The sequence below is a fragment of the Drosophila nasuta genome, chromosome 2R (genome assembly GCF_023558535.2).
Source record: "Drosophila nasuta strain 15112-1781.00 chromosome 2R, ASM2355853v1, whole genome shotgun sequence".
Classification (NCBI taxonomy): Eukaryota; Metazoa; Arthropoda; class Insecta; order Diptera; family Drosophilidae; genus Drosophila; species Drosophila nasuta.
The window spans coordinates 33,699,270-33,715,674 of record NC_083456.1 but is presented as its reverse complement, the minus strand read 5'-3'; the positions used below and the strand labels follow the sequence as shown (position 1 = coordinate 33,715,674).

Below are 16,405 nucleotides of genomic sequence, written 5' to 3'. Positions count from 1 at the left end.
ATCCACGAGTCTGCTAGATCGTGTGTTTTTGGCTTACCAACTCTGATTTATAAGAGCGCAAATTAGAAAACTCTGAAGTATGTAGAAAATATGTATTGAAGAATTTAAGTGTCTAAAAACTGTTGCTCTCAGCCACTTGAAATATTTTGTCGGCTAGAATTTTGAAATCCGCTTATATCCCAATACACAGCAATCAAATCAGTTTAGTCTTAATTACAAATTTGATTGTTTTGGCAAACTGGTTTTTACAGTTGATGCTGCTCAAGTTCAAGACCCAAAGCACAACAACTTGAAACGAATAATCATGAATTGAATTCAAGTTGAAATCGAAACGCAAATTTGCTACCGCGTTGTATTCAATTGATCGAGGCTTTCATGTGTTGGCGTTGCGATGCCGGCAAATTGTCGGTCAGTGGCACAAATTTTAGGCAGGGTGTGCTTTTTTTGAACAAAAAAAAAGAAACATAATAAAAATAAATAAAAAGAACATGAGGAAATTACAACACCAAAGAAATTGTGACACGTCTGCGACAAGTTTATAAAAATTCAACGATCGTCTCAGCTGGAGCGAGTTTTTGCACTGGATTTAGTTTTAATGGTCTGAGTTTAACATATTGTCTATATGTATGCATAACCAGAGATGGGTACAACAGTCTACGACGTTTTGCTTTGATTGTTGAAATTTGCTTGTTTTGTTTTTTTTTTTTTTTGCTTTTTTGTATTTGTTTTGTTTTGCTTTGCTTTGCTTACTTTGCGGTTGTTTTGGTAATTTCTCAAAAATAATTAATTTCGGGAGAACTTTCTATTAGCTGCCGTCATCATTGTCATCGTCCTCATCAGCATGCTTTTATAGAGCCCAGCAGAGAAAGTTCTGAGAGTCAACCGCTACCACCAATATTTGTGACCAACTTGGTTCCGGCCAATTTTCAGTGTGAGTGTGTAGTCCCCTCAAAATGTGTTTCAAGGCCTCGAAGCAACGCTTACTTTATGCAGAATTTGACGTTCAAGTGTTTTTCTTTATTTCTTTTTTGCTTGTTAAGTGTTTTGGGGTTTTTTGAGTTGCTTATCTTCGAAGCCTCCAAGTGAACTCATCCAACTCAAACACAAAAATTTACTTAACTGTATCTAGAATAAATTTCGTAACTTTATTATCTGTGTGAAATGCATGTGCATGTGTGTTTTCAGGCATAATTTTTGAATCTTCGACTTGTTGGCAAGAAAAAAGAATTTAAGAAAGCTGAAATTCATGACTCATTGGAAGATTTTCAACTTGGGAGTTGAGAAGTGTTTCTTTCTTAGAAATTTATCGCACTTTGCAATTTTGTTTGTTTGTCTGCTCAGATTTATCCTTATTTATTAAGATTCGTTAATTATTGTGTTCGTTAACCTACATCGAAAACCACAAATTCTTTAGTATTCTGCGTGAACTTTTCCATTATTGTCAGCTTAATATTATCACCATTTCATATTATAGCCTACTACAAATTGAAGTCTCACAAAATTTAATAACATGACAATATTCTTCAGACAATTATTCCACAAACAAAGTGACCCAGATAAGTAAAATAAATATTTTGAATCCTGAGGGCTCACTCACATTTAAAATGGCTTCAAAATCAAAATGAAAATAATTTCAAATATAGAACTGAAAAGTTATTGCCGTTGCCCGATACTTGGCAATATTGAAAATGTGCCCATTATGTTAATTTAATGCGTGTGATTATTGAAAATCATAAGAACATTTTTATAGTCCGCACATTTTAAGGACGTTGACAAAATCGGTCTCTCAAAGGACGTGGTGCTCCCATATTATTGTTGTTGCTATTTCTGTTGTTGTTGTCGCATTATTATTGTTATTACCAATCAATTTGATCAGTTCCAAAGTGACAATAATTCGAAACAATTTATTATTTAAACATTTGTATAGCTGGCATACACGCACCCATACAAATATGCATAGACAAGCAAACACACACACACACGCATATCGACGTTCTGTCCTCACCATTTAGAAATGCAAATCACGTGCTCGCGTTAAGAGCCAACACAGCAGCATCAGCAACGACAGAGGTATAACATTGGCTATTGACGGCACCTGTGCTAGGTATTTAGGCCTGAGATTCAGATGCGAATATACAAAGATACCTTGATGCACAGATATATGTATGTATGTATGTATGGATATTTTCATGTCACCACCTACACCTACTTCATACACACCCACACACACACACACACACACACACACACACACACACATTGTTAGAGCGCAATATTGAGATTTTTGTCTATGGCATGAGCGTTTATGACTTGAAAGCCTTGAAAACAAAATCAAGAAAAAAATCCTTGCGCCCTACACTGTGTAGATAAAAGAGAATTTAAATTTTATATGCGCCCTAGGTTCGCCTGTTCGATGAAATGACGAGCAAAATAAATGCGCCTGTCAAAGCTTTCACCCCGCCGCCACAGTTGGAATTAATTTGGCACAGATTATTTTTATCTTTATGTTTATGAGAAAATCGTCAGGAGGATTTCAATTTGGCACACTGACACACTGACAACTGGCAACTGGCAACTGGCAACCGCTCAAGCAACAAACTCAAATCGCTGCACGTTCATCGTTGATATGGCAAATTGGCTTTCGGGTGGGCTTAGACGATTTGAAAAATTCCCCAAACGATCCTAGCAGTACAGAGGGCAAGGTCAACGAACTATTCCAAATTAAGAGACTTTAAATAAAGCAGTTAATGTTCATTTAATTAAAGACACGTGAATCACTTGTTGAGTTCTCTGCGAAAGACGACGCTGTATTATACAAACTCTGGTTACGCAAACAATAACAAAACAATAATTTTCCGCAATAAATCACGCAAACCGAGATCAAAACAAAAGCCAAAACGAAATGAGTAACTGCAGACTAAGCCGAAGCTGAAGCCAAAGCCAAATACAACAATCAGCTGAGGGCAACCCCAGCCGAATCGACATTCAACTGGAGCTTCGCTGGTTGAGCTTCTACTGATGTTGCTGGTAGCCGACCAATCAACAAGCGCAAATACAGCGCCAAAAAGCCGAGTCCGCTGACCAGAAGAGTCAACTCACACTTCTTGCCCTCTTTTGGCCGAAATGGGCAGCCGGCAGAAACCAGAATCGGAGAGAGCAGCCTTGGCAAAAGCAGAAAACTCAAAACGCAAAGCGCAAAGCGCAAAGACAAATGGCGACAGCGAAGTCAGCGTCTGTCTTGAGAATCTCCCTAAACAGCTGAACCAGGCTTACAATTTATGCCAGACGCTGCGCAGTTCACTTCGACGCCGACTTCGACGTCGACGACGACGTCGCGGCTTCGACGTTGGCGCTCGATCTGATGTGCTGACGCTTACACCGGCAGTGATGGAGGGCTTTTGCGTAAAGTGAATTAAAAGTTGCGAAAATCGCCAGCGTCTCAGTTCAGTGCCGACGACGTTCTCAGCCCTCGGTAGCCGCGCAGTCGCGGTCGCTGCCGGAGCCACCGTCGCTGCCGCTGCCGCTGCAAGAACATTATTACCAAAAGAAATTTACGCTGACTGATTTGGCGCTGCGAGCGGGGCACGAGGGTATATAAGAACCTGGCCCTGCTAACCATTCGGCAAACTCTCGTCTCGGTCACGCGTGCGCCGTTCAAGTGCAGCTCTGGATATATGGGAAGTTATCCTTCGGAACGAAAGAACTGTGTAATGCATTTCAACGCAATGTTTTGCAAGACATTTCAATCGAATTTGTAATACAAAAGAAAACTATATATATTGTACAACACTTAAATAAGTTCAAGTGAAAAATTGTTTTAAAACGTTCGGTGTAAAATTTGCAATAAAATTGTGCAATAACATACAAATATCTTGATAATTTACTTTAAACGGTGAGTGAAATTTAATAAATATTGTCATTTTACCAGATATACAATAATAGTGTACACACAGTCTTTGACGATCGTTGTCCTCTTCTTAATTGAGTAGCTTTATTGATACGAATTCTAGACCGTGATTCATTTTCAACGTTCTTGGAACCGTTGTGCTTCATTTCCACACGCTATTTCAATTTGACCTCACCCTACCTGAACCCCAGTGCCATAAAACCAAAGCAAACAAATTTTCGGATCCACTTTAGGGTCCAGTTCTTCGACTAGTCAACAGCGTGCGTTCCGCAGAGCAACATTTATATCATTTTATGTCACCCTAAAGCCTTCATCAACGTGGACCCGCCATTAAAAAGGTTCATGGGGAAATACAAGGGATCGGGTGATGCGAAATCTGAAAGGACTGTAAGTCAATATAGTAAAAAGAGGAAACCTCAAAGTCAAACAGAGACTCGCAGCGAAGCAAAAGCATTAAACTACTGCTCTTTAATAGACTTTTATTGTTAAGCAGGCCAAGACACGCACAACTTAGAGTCAATTTGGTAACAGCAAAACAACGCACAAAAAAACTTGCACGCATTTGAAATTGAAGGTCCCTTTGCCTTTGCCTTTGCCTTTGCCATCTGCATCCCTTAGTCCATCATAGTGGAAACAACAATGTAATGTTTAATTGACACCATTGTTCGGGCAACACTTTTTGCTCCATTTAACAGCATGGCTTGCTGCTGCGCGTTGACAGGCAAAGAAGATAACGACCAGAGGGAGGCCATGTCTGCCCATGTCAGCGGCCAGTCCATCAGTCACTTAGCCCGGGCGACATTTTGCCTCGATTTTTAACAAGAGTCGGGAGTAGCCAACCAGCTAGTCAGGCAGCCATCGAGCCATCGAGGCAGTGAAACATTGAAACAGTCATCATCGGCAGTGACCAGTCACCAATTCCGAGCACGTCGTTCAAATTATTATTATGCGCAAATCGCAAAGGGATCTGCAGAACTCGATGTTATAGCTCCAAGTTTGGACTGCCACTCGACTAGACAATCAAGAAATTTAAATTTGATTCGTTGCGCAAACTGCCCAAGGAGCTACAGCAGCAACAATGCGCACTCAAGTGTCAAATGTAAGAAAATCTGGAAGGAGTAGGCATACACTTTCGTTCTACGAAGTCTTAATACTCTTAAATGTTTCCATCCTATTTCAAATGAAACTATCAAAATATTCTCAGAAGTTCATTAGACGCGCCGATAAGCAAAATACACATACCATCTTATTTCATTGTTCTTTTTATTTGCTATCGAATTAGAATGTTCTCTGCGCGAATAAAAACTGTACTTAGGCACTTCAATTCAATTGAAACCCAATTCTTGGGCTGCCAACATTAAAAAACTTTTTGCAGCCTCCATGCGACATCTTTCGCTCTTTCTATTCGATTTTTTTATTCTCTCTCTGTTCACTACAATTTCAGTCGCTGTTGCTTTCGTTGTTGGTGCTGTCTGTTCACATTGAAATTTCGCTTGGCATTCTGCTTTAGTTTTCTGTATTTTCATAAATTAAATTGTTTGTCACAGGACAGTATCGACATGAATGTTTCACTCTGCATCTCTTTTGCCGTTTCGCTTGACATTTGCTCCGATTTATGTACACACTGATCTGAATTGCAGCGTCTAAGCTGTAGAGCCTCAGGTGGCTAGGCACTTAGCACTGTCATCCATAAATCAGTCATGGGCTTGGCATAACGCAACCTTGGTCAGTTATTGAAAGTGAAAAGTCTGACAACAACTCCTTTTATGTTCTCGTACTGGGAACTTAAGCTGCAAGGACTGTCTCAGGTGAACCGCGTTTAACATTCTTATTATTATTTAAACTTCAGTGCTTTGCGAATAAAAAATACAAATGCGAGAAGCAATTCACCTGCTTAATAAAGTCATTCAGAACTAGCCAATCCGGATGGTAATCTGCAGCGATTTATAAACGAGAATTTCGCACGCATTGATTACCACACTTTCTTTACTTTCTTTTGGGTCTCACATTTGCATAGATAGACATCAAGCAGATAACCCAGAAATCCAAATCCAAATTATGTGAGAACAGTAATGGAGACAACAAGTCCCTAATTTATTAATTTAAATTCCATACATACGCGTACAACAGAAAGAGAGAAAATAATAACACCAACAACACCGTAAGCACATTTAATATTTTTATAATACTTGCACATGCCAAATAAGAACGAAAAAAAAAGAGGGAGAGAAAAATGCCTTACAAAAAGTGAAATGAATTCTCAGCTTTGGTCATTACGAATTCTGATGGCTATCAGCTGCTCATTGTATTCCAGCCGTAACTACTCACTTGTCACTTGTCAGGTCCAAAAATTATGCTAATTTTATGTGTCAATTATCTGCCAATAAGCACAAGCACCAGCTCAGTTGTAGATAGCAAGGGAGCGCTATGTATAGCCTGAGCAATTGGCTATATTTTTGTGGGTTACTTGGCTCCTCAACCCAAGACCCAAGCCTCGACCGAGCTGAACACGAGCCCAACACGGATTCGGAACCCGTACTGGGGACCGGACCCTCCCTACTTGTGATGTGTAAACATGATTTGTGCCACTCAAGTCAACGGATTTTTTTTTTTTTTGCATTTTGGGTCTATTGGATAAAATTTGCATATTTTGTACTTTATGCAAATTAATTGTCTTTCAAAAACAGGGACTGAATCGTACTGAACATAATAACAGGCTGTGAAGACATTTGTGCTACGTACATGTGTAATATGAAAACCAATTAAAAACTCACCCATTACATTTCAACTCACTGCTGCTGTTCGTATTGTTATGATTAAGCTCAACTTAAGCAGCAGCTCATCAATCAAACACAAAGAACCCAAGTATTTGTGCCAAGTTACGCACATTCTGAAGATTTGTCAAGCTCCATTACAAAGAAGTGAAAGGTACTCTCTATAGTACTTGGATATTTCGCATTCCAGGTACTTGCTTGTGCCATTTGGACCTTAAAAGAAAAAAAAAATAAGTGTTGTTTTTTTAGAATCAGTTGCGTTTATCTTCACAATGCAAATTGGAATATAAAGCTCTATTCAGTTTCAATTACACTTGGAAAAATGTAACGAAGCTTACGGAGACTAAACAAGCAGATAAACAAACAAATTGTAAGTTTTGCAATTGAATGACATTGCTTTTGTCTTGGCAATACAAATAAAATTAGCAAAGCAATCGTAAGTACATAAGTATTGTTCAATTAAAGTTCAACTTGAACTCTGCATAATGTCGGCAGACAGCTGGCACGCGATTTCGAGAAATGAGGTAATCGATTAGGTGAACACGCACGTAACACAGCTACTTGTATTTCAATCTGTATTTGTATCTACCATATACATACCCGAATTTCTCGAGTTAGATAGCTAGCTCATATTGCGTTTGAGCACTTGCTAATGTGCTCGCTCATGGAGAAAGTCAAGATGTTGATGCCGACCACACCTTGGTCGTATGAGCTGAGGCTGAGGCTGGAGATAGAGCCTAAAGAGACTTCTGTACTGGGGTAATTTTTGTGTGGTTTCTCGACATTCATGTCTCATGAATCAGCATTTCTTTATTGTTGGGCGTATCGTTGTTCGCAGCTGCTTCACAGTTGTTCACTCGTAATGTGAGCAGAGCTCGAGCCACTTGTCGGTCACTGTCCAGCAGTCAACAATTTGTGGATCAAGAACTTCTGGCCAACTGGCATTTGATGCCAATTACCATAGGATTTACATAAAAGCTTCCATGTTAAATTTATTTAAAAGAAATAAAAGTATACATAACTGTGCAACATTCAGAAAACTACACACACATACATTACTCAAGGCTGACGATAGCCAAGGAAACGTCAGACGACAGCCAAAAGAAAAACCATCAACATGAACTTACATTCAAAGCAACAAAGCCAGTAGCAATCGGCAACAGGTGTAGGCCAAGATACAAGCCAAGAAACCAAAAGGTTGACCACTGGCCCGTCCCTTATCTAATAACAACGGCAACTTGACAGCGCATAAAAAGGCAACAGCAGAGAGTGTAAAACAGCCCCCAAACTGAGGACACTAAACATGGGCCCATGTATTCGAACAGGTCTTAAGCTGTTGCGAGACACAGATGACAATTTGGCTAACCTAACAGTCAGTCCACTTCGATCGTTCGACTTTTTTTCTTACCACTTCCGTCCCAATCTGAGCTCGGTCTTTCAGTGTAGGTATTGGCAAGTGTTCGCATGTATTTGTTACGTGTCAGGACCCCATCTTGTCATTGTGCAAATTTACACTTTTTCACAGTCCACTCAGTCGGTTGGGGAAATCTTCGAAATTGTGGCTTCAAATGCGCCACTGAAAAGACAACCAATTTTGTATTAAGCAATTTCCCATGGGAATCAATAGCAAATTAGTTGAATGAAAAGGTTCGCTTCCCAGTTGCCTGTTCATTGCCTGAAAGCATCCTGATGGGGTCATTGCAAAATACGATTCCATGACTATGACTGAAAACTTATGAGCATGTCCAATACCAACTCTGGGAGCAAATTAAGTAATTATGCAGTTGACTTGCCGTTTTTGCAATTGCCCAGAGCTTCTCGGTACCGGCTTCTCGGCTCCCCATCCATTGTCAGCTATTTAAGCCGCTTTGCCATCAAAATCGGACTTCTGGGCACATGTATGTACACATACCAATTTCGGACATAGTCCAAAAATTGCAGTGCCATTCACTGAGCGAATATTGGCCATTGGTAGCGTGTTCCATTTTGCAGACACTGCAACGTTTGTCTTTAACAAAATTATAGCTACGCTTCTACATGGCAATTTCTAAACCCTGGCCATGGTTCTGCTTCAGGTCGTAGGATCCGGGCCAGAAACAAGAGGAAAATGGCTGAAATGTGCCAAAAACTCTCGATTCTCAATACTGAATGCCTATGCCTGCAACTGACGCGATATCTCGAGCTAGAGTTGGGAGTTTGTCTGGCAGTCAATAGTCAACTAACTGCATCAACTGGCTGCCAAGCACGACTGGTGACTCTTTGGCCCTGTCTAACTGTCTCTCTTCCTCCCATTGCATTGCCGCTCTCTCTCTCCCTGTCTCTGTCTCTGTCGCATGGATTCTCATTCTCCATAACCTCTACGGCATCATGCCGGTATCGATATAAGGCATTACCTGCTAAACTGTTTGGCAGCATCACAGGTAGCATGTCAAACAGTTTTGCAATTGTTTAGAAATTGTCTCTCGTGCAAATGCAATTTTCTTCAATTTCATTTGGGCGGACATTGCACATTGTAGCCACCGTTGGCCCAATGGCTGGTGAGGCTGACATTGTCTGCCAGCTGGCAGCAGGGCTTAAGCCTGAGCATCAGCCCAGAGCCAGAGCCAGAGCCTGAGCTTGAGCCAATTCCTCGATTGTACTCGCACTCATATATCTGAAGAGACTTTAATCTATTACAAACAACGAGTGGCAGATTTGTTTTCTGAAATGTAAGCATGACATTTAAGTTATTTTCTTTTTGCATTCTGCTACTTTTCCACATTGCATGGCAACATTCAAGGGACACTGAAAGTCTTGCCAATTGACAAGTTCGGCGTACGGACGACCATAGCAAAGGGCGTTATTTATTTATGGAATCGCAAATAAATGGGGCAGGCAACTAGATAAGGTTCAACTGCATCGTCACTGTCTTTTTAGGCTCGTGGATATTGACATGAGTCGCCACATCGATGTCGGCATTGTGTGTGTTCATAGATTAGTTTGATTTGATTTTTGTAATTTCCGGAATTGTGGATATAAATAATAGTTAGTAAGTAGAATGAACATAATTCATAAGCTTGTATACAATACAGACTTGATTCGTTTTAAGACGAATGAAAAAATGACAATACGTTATACCTTATGATATAACTACTAGTACAAATGGCTCAGACTATTATTTTTCATCAATTATAAAATATTTATGTTGATTCCGGCAAACAGTTTAAAATCATGATTAAGAATAATCTTGCCAATTTTCCGATTAAACTACAACGATTTTATTACTCAAAGCTTTTGGTCAGGCTAACAAATATATCAAAGCCAAAAGCCTCAAAGAGTGCCGAAAAAACGTCAGCAAACAGCAGAAAAACGTTTTGATACGACCAGCAACAGTGAACAATGACCCAATGTTGACATTATAATACGCATATTCGAGTATGTAACTAGTGAATCAACAACCGGAACACCCGAAACGGCAACAACTGAAACAGCCGGAACAAGAGGCCGCAGATGCCGCAAATTTCAGTGCATGCAGAGACAGACAGAGAGGGAGAGAGAGAGAGACTGAGAGGGAGGGAGCCAGAGAAAAATGTAATAAAAAGAAATACAAATATATATGTGGATATATATATGTGCCGACGAACATTTATAAAAGTATGTGCATGGCCAAAAGGGAAGCATCATAAAAAGACAAGAAAAAATGAAATCATATAAAAGACATCAATGCGAAACTATGGGATTTAAAGGCGCTTTAAATTGGCCAAGAATATGCAAGGGCATGGCTCATAAAATTGTGGTTTCATATCAAAACCTTCATTCTAAGAGTACAAATATGGGGCAGAGTAACACAGAGAGAGAGGGAGAGATCGAGAAAGAGTGGCTGCAACAAGAAGAGATGGGCGGTTAAGTCCTTTGAGTGACTGGTCAAATGCTCGTACTTTTACAAAACAAGTATTTTATGTACGAGTAATTCAAAGTTAACGATGTGTAAATACTTAGGAGCTTAAAGTGCAAAACCAAAGCCACAGCAGCAACGACGACGACGACGACGATGGCGATGGCGGTGGCTATGGCGTCGGCTATTGCAAACTAAAACCGCAATTATGACAACAGGGTAAGAGCACTGATACTGCTGCTGGGCGAGACTTCGCTACACAGTATCCAACTCAGAATAAAATTACATAGTTATCTACAGTGCATAGGCCAAATGATGCCGAAAGCTATGATTTGTCCTGCTATAGCTGTTCCGGCAAATTGCATGCACAAATGAGACACATTATAGCTAAAGGAGCGCAGCCAGAGCCAGAGTTCGACCATCAGACCTGGACCGACTGGTCGACTGACCATCGACCACTGGCACACAGAAAAACAGACCACGACAATTACCCGGCAGCAATTTACTTGAATTAACACCCTGACTAGCTCAGCGCAGTCAGTGCTCGTCCAACTTTATAACTTCTTTTGCAGTCTGCCGTCAGCAGTCTGCAGTCTGCAGTCTGCATCCTGGACAATAACAAAAATGCCTGCATTTAATATTGGAACGACCACAAGAGCGACCTTGGACTGCACTTGGCCGCGTTGTTCGGACCAACCTGGCCATAAGCATCGCTGGGCGTCAGCGGCATCAAGCTGCAAGACAATAAATTATCAAGTGACTCCGTAGCTAGGCAATTAGGACGCTTTTTATTATTTCTGCGTCGTGTAGTTGGTGATGTTGGCATACAAAAATAACAAGCCACACTGAATTGCAGCTGTGCAGGTTGCAAATTGAATTTAACACCGACGCTTCTGGCCGAAGGGCATCACAAATCTATAAGTTGATAAGAAGGCTGTGTACATAACTTACGAGTATGAGCAAAAGTTGTATTCATTTTAATACTGACCATTTAACATATAATTATTTAGTCCCATTGTGCAGTGACTCGTTCAAAGCAATTCGCTAGTAATGCTGTAAAGTCTTTATCACTTACGTTGGGCAGAGATTTTAAAAGTTGTGCCCATATAAAGTAATACACAACATATGCACATACACATTTGCACTGTGTTGGAGATATATGCTGATTTATATCTAATGGCTAGGCCTGAATTTTATGTAACCAACAAATTAAAAGCATTTGCAAAAGCGAAAGTCAAATAAATATAAAACTAAATTGCTCGAAATAAAACTTTTGCGCAACTTTAAGCCGCAATGGGGCAACGGGGGATCGGGGGGATGAGAGGCTAAAGCAAGAGAGGGAATCACATCAAGTGAGCAAAACAGATTTGTCACAAAACCGCAACAGCCAGTAAATCAGCATAAAAGGCGAGTGCAAGTCAAAACATTTCAGAAATTATGACCCGCCCAAAGGGCCGCCGCAGCATCAGCCGCAAAAGGAGGCGCGAAGAGGATGCAGTGGGTGAGTTTTCCATTCAACGATAATTGCCTCTACTGTGGGTGGTTGGTGCTCCAAAAGGCAACGAGGAATGCCAAAAAAGCACCACAAGAGAAACAAAAACAAAAAGATACACTGAGGCAAGCAGCGAGCTTAAATGTGTGTGTATCTGTGGGACTTTGGGGCTGCAGCATTTCATAAGTACAATAATTGCTCCATTTATATATAAACATGTATATGCTTGCGTGTCAGTGTGTGAGTGTGCGTGTACGTGCATGTGTACGTGTACGTGTGTACGTGTGTGCATGCAATGCACAAAAGATGCAAATCAGTCAGACAGCCGGACAGAGAACAGACGATTATACAGAGAGACGGACTTGCCGCAACGCTGCAAACATAAATAAGTTGTATGGCTCAGCCGGCGCTTGCACTGGCCTCCTTGCAGCTTATCCGCCCTCAACCTTCTTTCCCCCACCGCAAACATGGCCATCGTATTCATAGGAACAACAGGAACAGAAACAGCAGCAACAACAACAACAACGTTCACTTGTCCACCACAACTCGACTGTATAGGCTTGAGACTGCGCGTTACTGTTGATGCTGCTGCTGCTGCGGCTGCTGCTGCTTCTTCTTCTGCTGTTGCTATTGCTATTGCATTGTACTGTACATCAACCAAATATGGGATATGGTGGAGTCATCGCATAGCTGAGGCACGAGAGCATAACAAACATCTTGTTGTTGCTGCAACTCTTGTTGTTGCTGTTGTTGCTGTTGTTTGTTGCTAGCTCACTTGAGCAGACAGTCGACCAGCTAGTGACACTTCCGTTAAGGCATTGTTTTAGCTTTTTTGGGCTTTACTCGTACGAGCACACACATAAGAATATTCATGAATTCTCATACATTTTACATATTCATTGCAATACGACAAATGAACACACATACAATATATTACATATGTAACTCATGCAGAATACTCTCCACTTGTGAGTTCCATTTTTTTAACGCAATCTCGTAAAAACATAGCAATTAAATGCTTTACTCGAAGCTTATATGTAGCTCTATAGTTTCAATGGACATCTTGTTGCTTCAATGCTTCATAGCCATATTTATAGCTGGACAGCTTGATGCTTATTAAATAGTTGCTTGCAAAATTTATTTGTTGGGGCAACACAACACAAATAACACATTGAATTTGAATTTTAGGCTTTACACACAGTTGGTCCTTTATGTTCAGTTCGACTTAGTTTAGTCTTACAATATGACTTTTATCCGAGCATTCTTTTAATAAATATTGTGAATCTAGAATGCAGACAAGAATGTTTCGTGCTGACAAAGATTAAAAACGGTGAATGATATGTCAAAAGCATAACACTTTCAATGAACTTTAAGCTCAAGAAATAAATATGAAACTGCTTGATTAGAATTATCAACCATTTAAAGAAAATCAAATCAAACTAGATCCCTAACTCCTTGCAAAGCGAACTATTCACTCATGCAATGGAGCCACAATGGAGCCCTGAATAGCCCCTTAGTTGCCTTGGATGCTTTTTGCCATAACTCATCCAAATCATTTCCAGCAACTTATATTGCTTCTCAATTTGGTGTTTGGTTGTGTGCAAGTGACATGGAGCTTCAAGCATCTAAATGTTGACTATAGAAGAGCGTGTCGGATGTACCATGTACCATCGTCTTCTAGCTACTTATATGTTAGAAAAATGTTCTGTCATTTTGACAACATATACGAGTACATACCAAGCTCTGGCTTTGTCTTACAAAAGTAATGCAAAAAGCGAAAAATAGAAAACGAACATCAACAAAGAAGCAAGAGACTGAATTGAAAAGCGTTGAAAAATGTGAAGATGAAGCGTCTAACAGCAGGAGATATCTATGTATGTGCTTCAGCCATAATGAAATTTACTACACACTCACATATCCACAAAGAATTTGTGTGTGAATGTGTGTGCGTGCTACAGTAAACCGCTTATCAAACGCAGTTATCTAGCTTGTTGACATCTTCACGCACAAATTACAAGCGAACTTGCGAGAAGAGTAGAGCAATAAAACGAGGACATATTTGTTCCATTTATGTAGACAATACCCGAGCCCTTAGCCTGAGCCAGAAGCTCAGAAGCTCGGAATTTATGCAAAGTTGTTGCCACGATGATAAATGTACATATGTATTTAGTTGCCTCCTAAGTCCCATGCAAAACTAAACAATTTATTGTGCAATTCCACAAATTGCAAATATGTTCCCTAAACATCAAATTTTTAAAGCAATTTTGATTTGAAAATACGTGTGTAGAGTGATAGGCCACTAGCCAATTTTATGAAAGTGCAAATGAAATATTTATGACTCCAAAAAATCACATAAAAAAAATGCAAAAACTTTGTTTGACCCCAGTCTTCGACTGCGTTCTGTCTGCGCAGCAGCCCACTTATTTAAGCATCCGTTCACCTTGTGAGGAGCAGAACCATCCACATTTATCCACATACTTTTACATCTTCATACTGATGCATCTATGTATGTACATACGTTTGCCCATATCGGCAGTTGCATATTTGCCCAGCTTGCGGCCTGCATCCAAAAGAAAGATGTGCCCAACAATCTGACTATTGTGAGTAGCCTACAAGATGCACGCCGCATTCTACGAATTGTTGTGTTAATGCTTGTAGTTCGACGATGTATTGTTGGGCAGTACCTTTCAAGTGAGCAGCTTAAGATACAACATGGGAAAGATATTGTGCCATTGCTGCATTGCTTCATTTTATATTTTAAAATGATGACTTGCAAATCTGTGGTGTTACTACTTATTGTGCATATAGTGAATATCGAGTATCCGCATTTGGTTGAGTAAACAAAGCTTTCGACTGAAATAGTTTCGCTTTACATTTACCTCACTTTGAAACCGCTTTTACAGGATCATCGAAGCTTCGTACAAAGCTGTGATTGTAATTAAATCGTTTCGAACTTTTTTTTGTGCGACATTTTCGTATTTTTAATTTATCTTTTGATCAAACTATGCGAAATGCCAAACAACCAACTCAAACAAAAATATGACAACACTTTTCCTTCTGTCAAGAAATGCAATAAACGTTATTGCAATTTGAACTTTCCGTTACGTGAGTGAGGGGGAAGGTAGTATGGTCATTGAAATGTGGATGCGAAAATGTACAGAAAATGGTTACAGATAAACAAATGTTTGTATACGAGTATTGCCATATTTTGGTATTTATTGAGTTTTCCTCTTACAATTACTCAGCGGATATTACTTCCTCTCCCCATTTTTGTGTCTTTTGCCCATCGTTTACTTGGGCAAGTTTGTGTCAGCCTATGGGGAGTATTTCAATTCTTTATGTCCATTGACACTATTCACAGTAGTTTATCTCTTCAATCCTTAGCCTAGAGCACTTTACTGCTCTCGTGGAAAATATGCTTAACTCCTTACTTGGTACTCTGCTAGTCAATTTGATTGGCCTTAGAGAGGATTTAATGTAATTAGGAAAACATTTTAATTGAAGTGCTTGGTGTAATTTATGGTGAGTTTTATCCGATTTATGGCTTAAGTTGAGTTAAATACAACAATTCTTTTAGGGGAATGAAGGGCTTTTATCTACTGAAAGTTATATTAAAATTACTTTTTAAGTGTGCAAGTGCATAGTTGTTATTCCCATTCTACCTTACTTTATCCAATTACGTTATGTGGTAGAAAAATTGACCGAAAGTACTGGTCAAAATATCTTTCAATTGTTGTATATGTTTAATTTATAATTTCAATTGCGAATAAATCGAGTGGGGTAATGAAATACTCTACACAGCACCTTTAACCACAATGAATTTACTTGTTAATAGTAAATTACTAAGTTTGCAGAAGAAAGTAATTGCCAGTTGCTTTTGCTGCAATGATTTTGCGGAAATTCAATTAAAATCGTTTGTTGTATTTTGTTGTGTTGCGCTGTGTTGCGTTGTGTTATTTTGTGGCTGTTGTTGTTGCCACCCCAACTAAATTAAACTAAACTCAATGGAGTGATATGTATCTAAGGCGGCACTGGAGAGCTTCAGACAGCATCGAGCAGTCAGCTTTCGACCGTCACCCAACTTCCCACTCCCCATTCCCAACTCCCAAGCCACAGTTGAAATGATTGGGCCACAACCCAATAACTTAATTGGAAAAACGCATCAAAGCCGCTTTCATGAGTCTGTGGGGGAGATTCAGATATAGCCTCCGGGTGCACTTAGAGAACTGTGGACCGACTGAAGCTTAAAACTTAGATTCGTTGACGGCACTTAAACAAAAAAAATAAAAAGACACAACAACAACGACAACAGAAAGAGTAATAACAAAAACAATGAGAATGAGAATGAGAATAACTGT

General features: G+C 39.8%; 2 protein-coding genes across 6 annotated transcripts in view; one reads left to right on the top strand and one right to left on the bottom strand.

Annotated features, from left to right (window-relative positions):
* LOC132787390 (single-strand selective monofunctional uracil-DNA glycosylase) overlaps positions 1 to 16,405 on the bottom strand; it is a 132,589-nt gene that overhangs the window by 79,161 nt on the left and 37,023 nt on the right. For 3 of the 5 annotated variants that reach the window (XR_009632542.1, XR_009632541.1, XR_009632543.1), the window contains one exon: positions 6,682 to 6,894. The exons of the other annotated variants lie outside the window; for them this stretch is intronic. The gene's annotated coding sequence lies outside the window, so the exon portion shown is untranslated. The remainder of the gene's footprint in view (positions 1 to 6,681; positions 6,895 to 16,405) is intronic. 5 annotated transcript variants of the gene reach the window in all.
* Positions 3,828 to 16,405, top strand: part of LOC132787386 (serine-rich adhesin for platelets) — a 47,135-nt gene continuing 34,557 nt past the window's right edge. The window contains exon 1 of the mRNA XM_060794390.1: positions 3,828 to 3,892. The gene's annotated coding sequence lies outside the window, so the exon portion shown is untranslated. The remainder of the gene's footprint in view (positions 3,893 to 16,405) is intronic.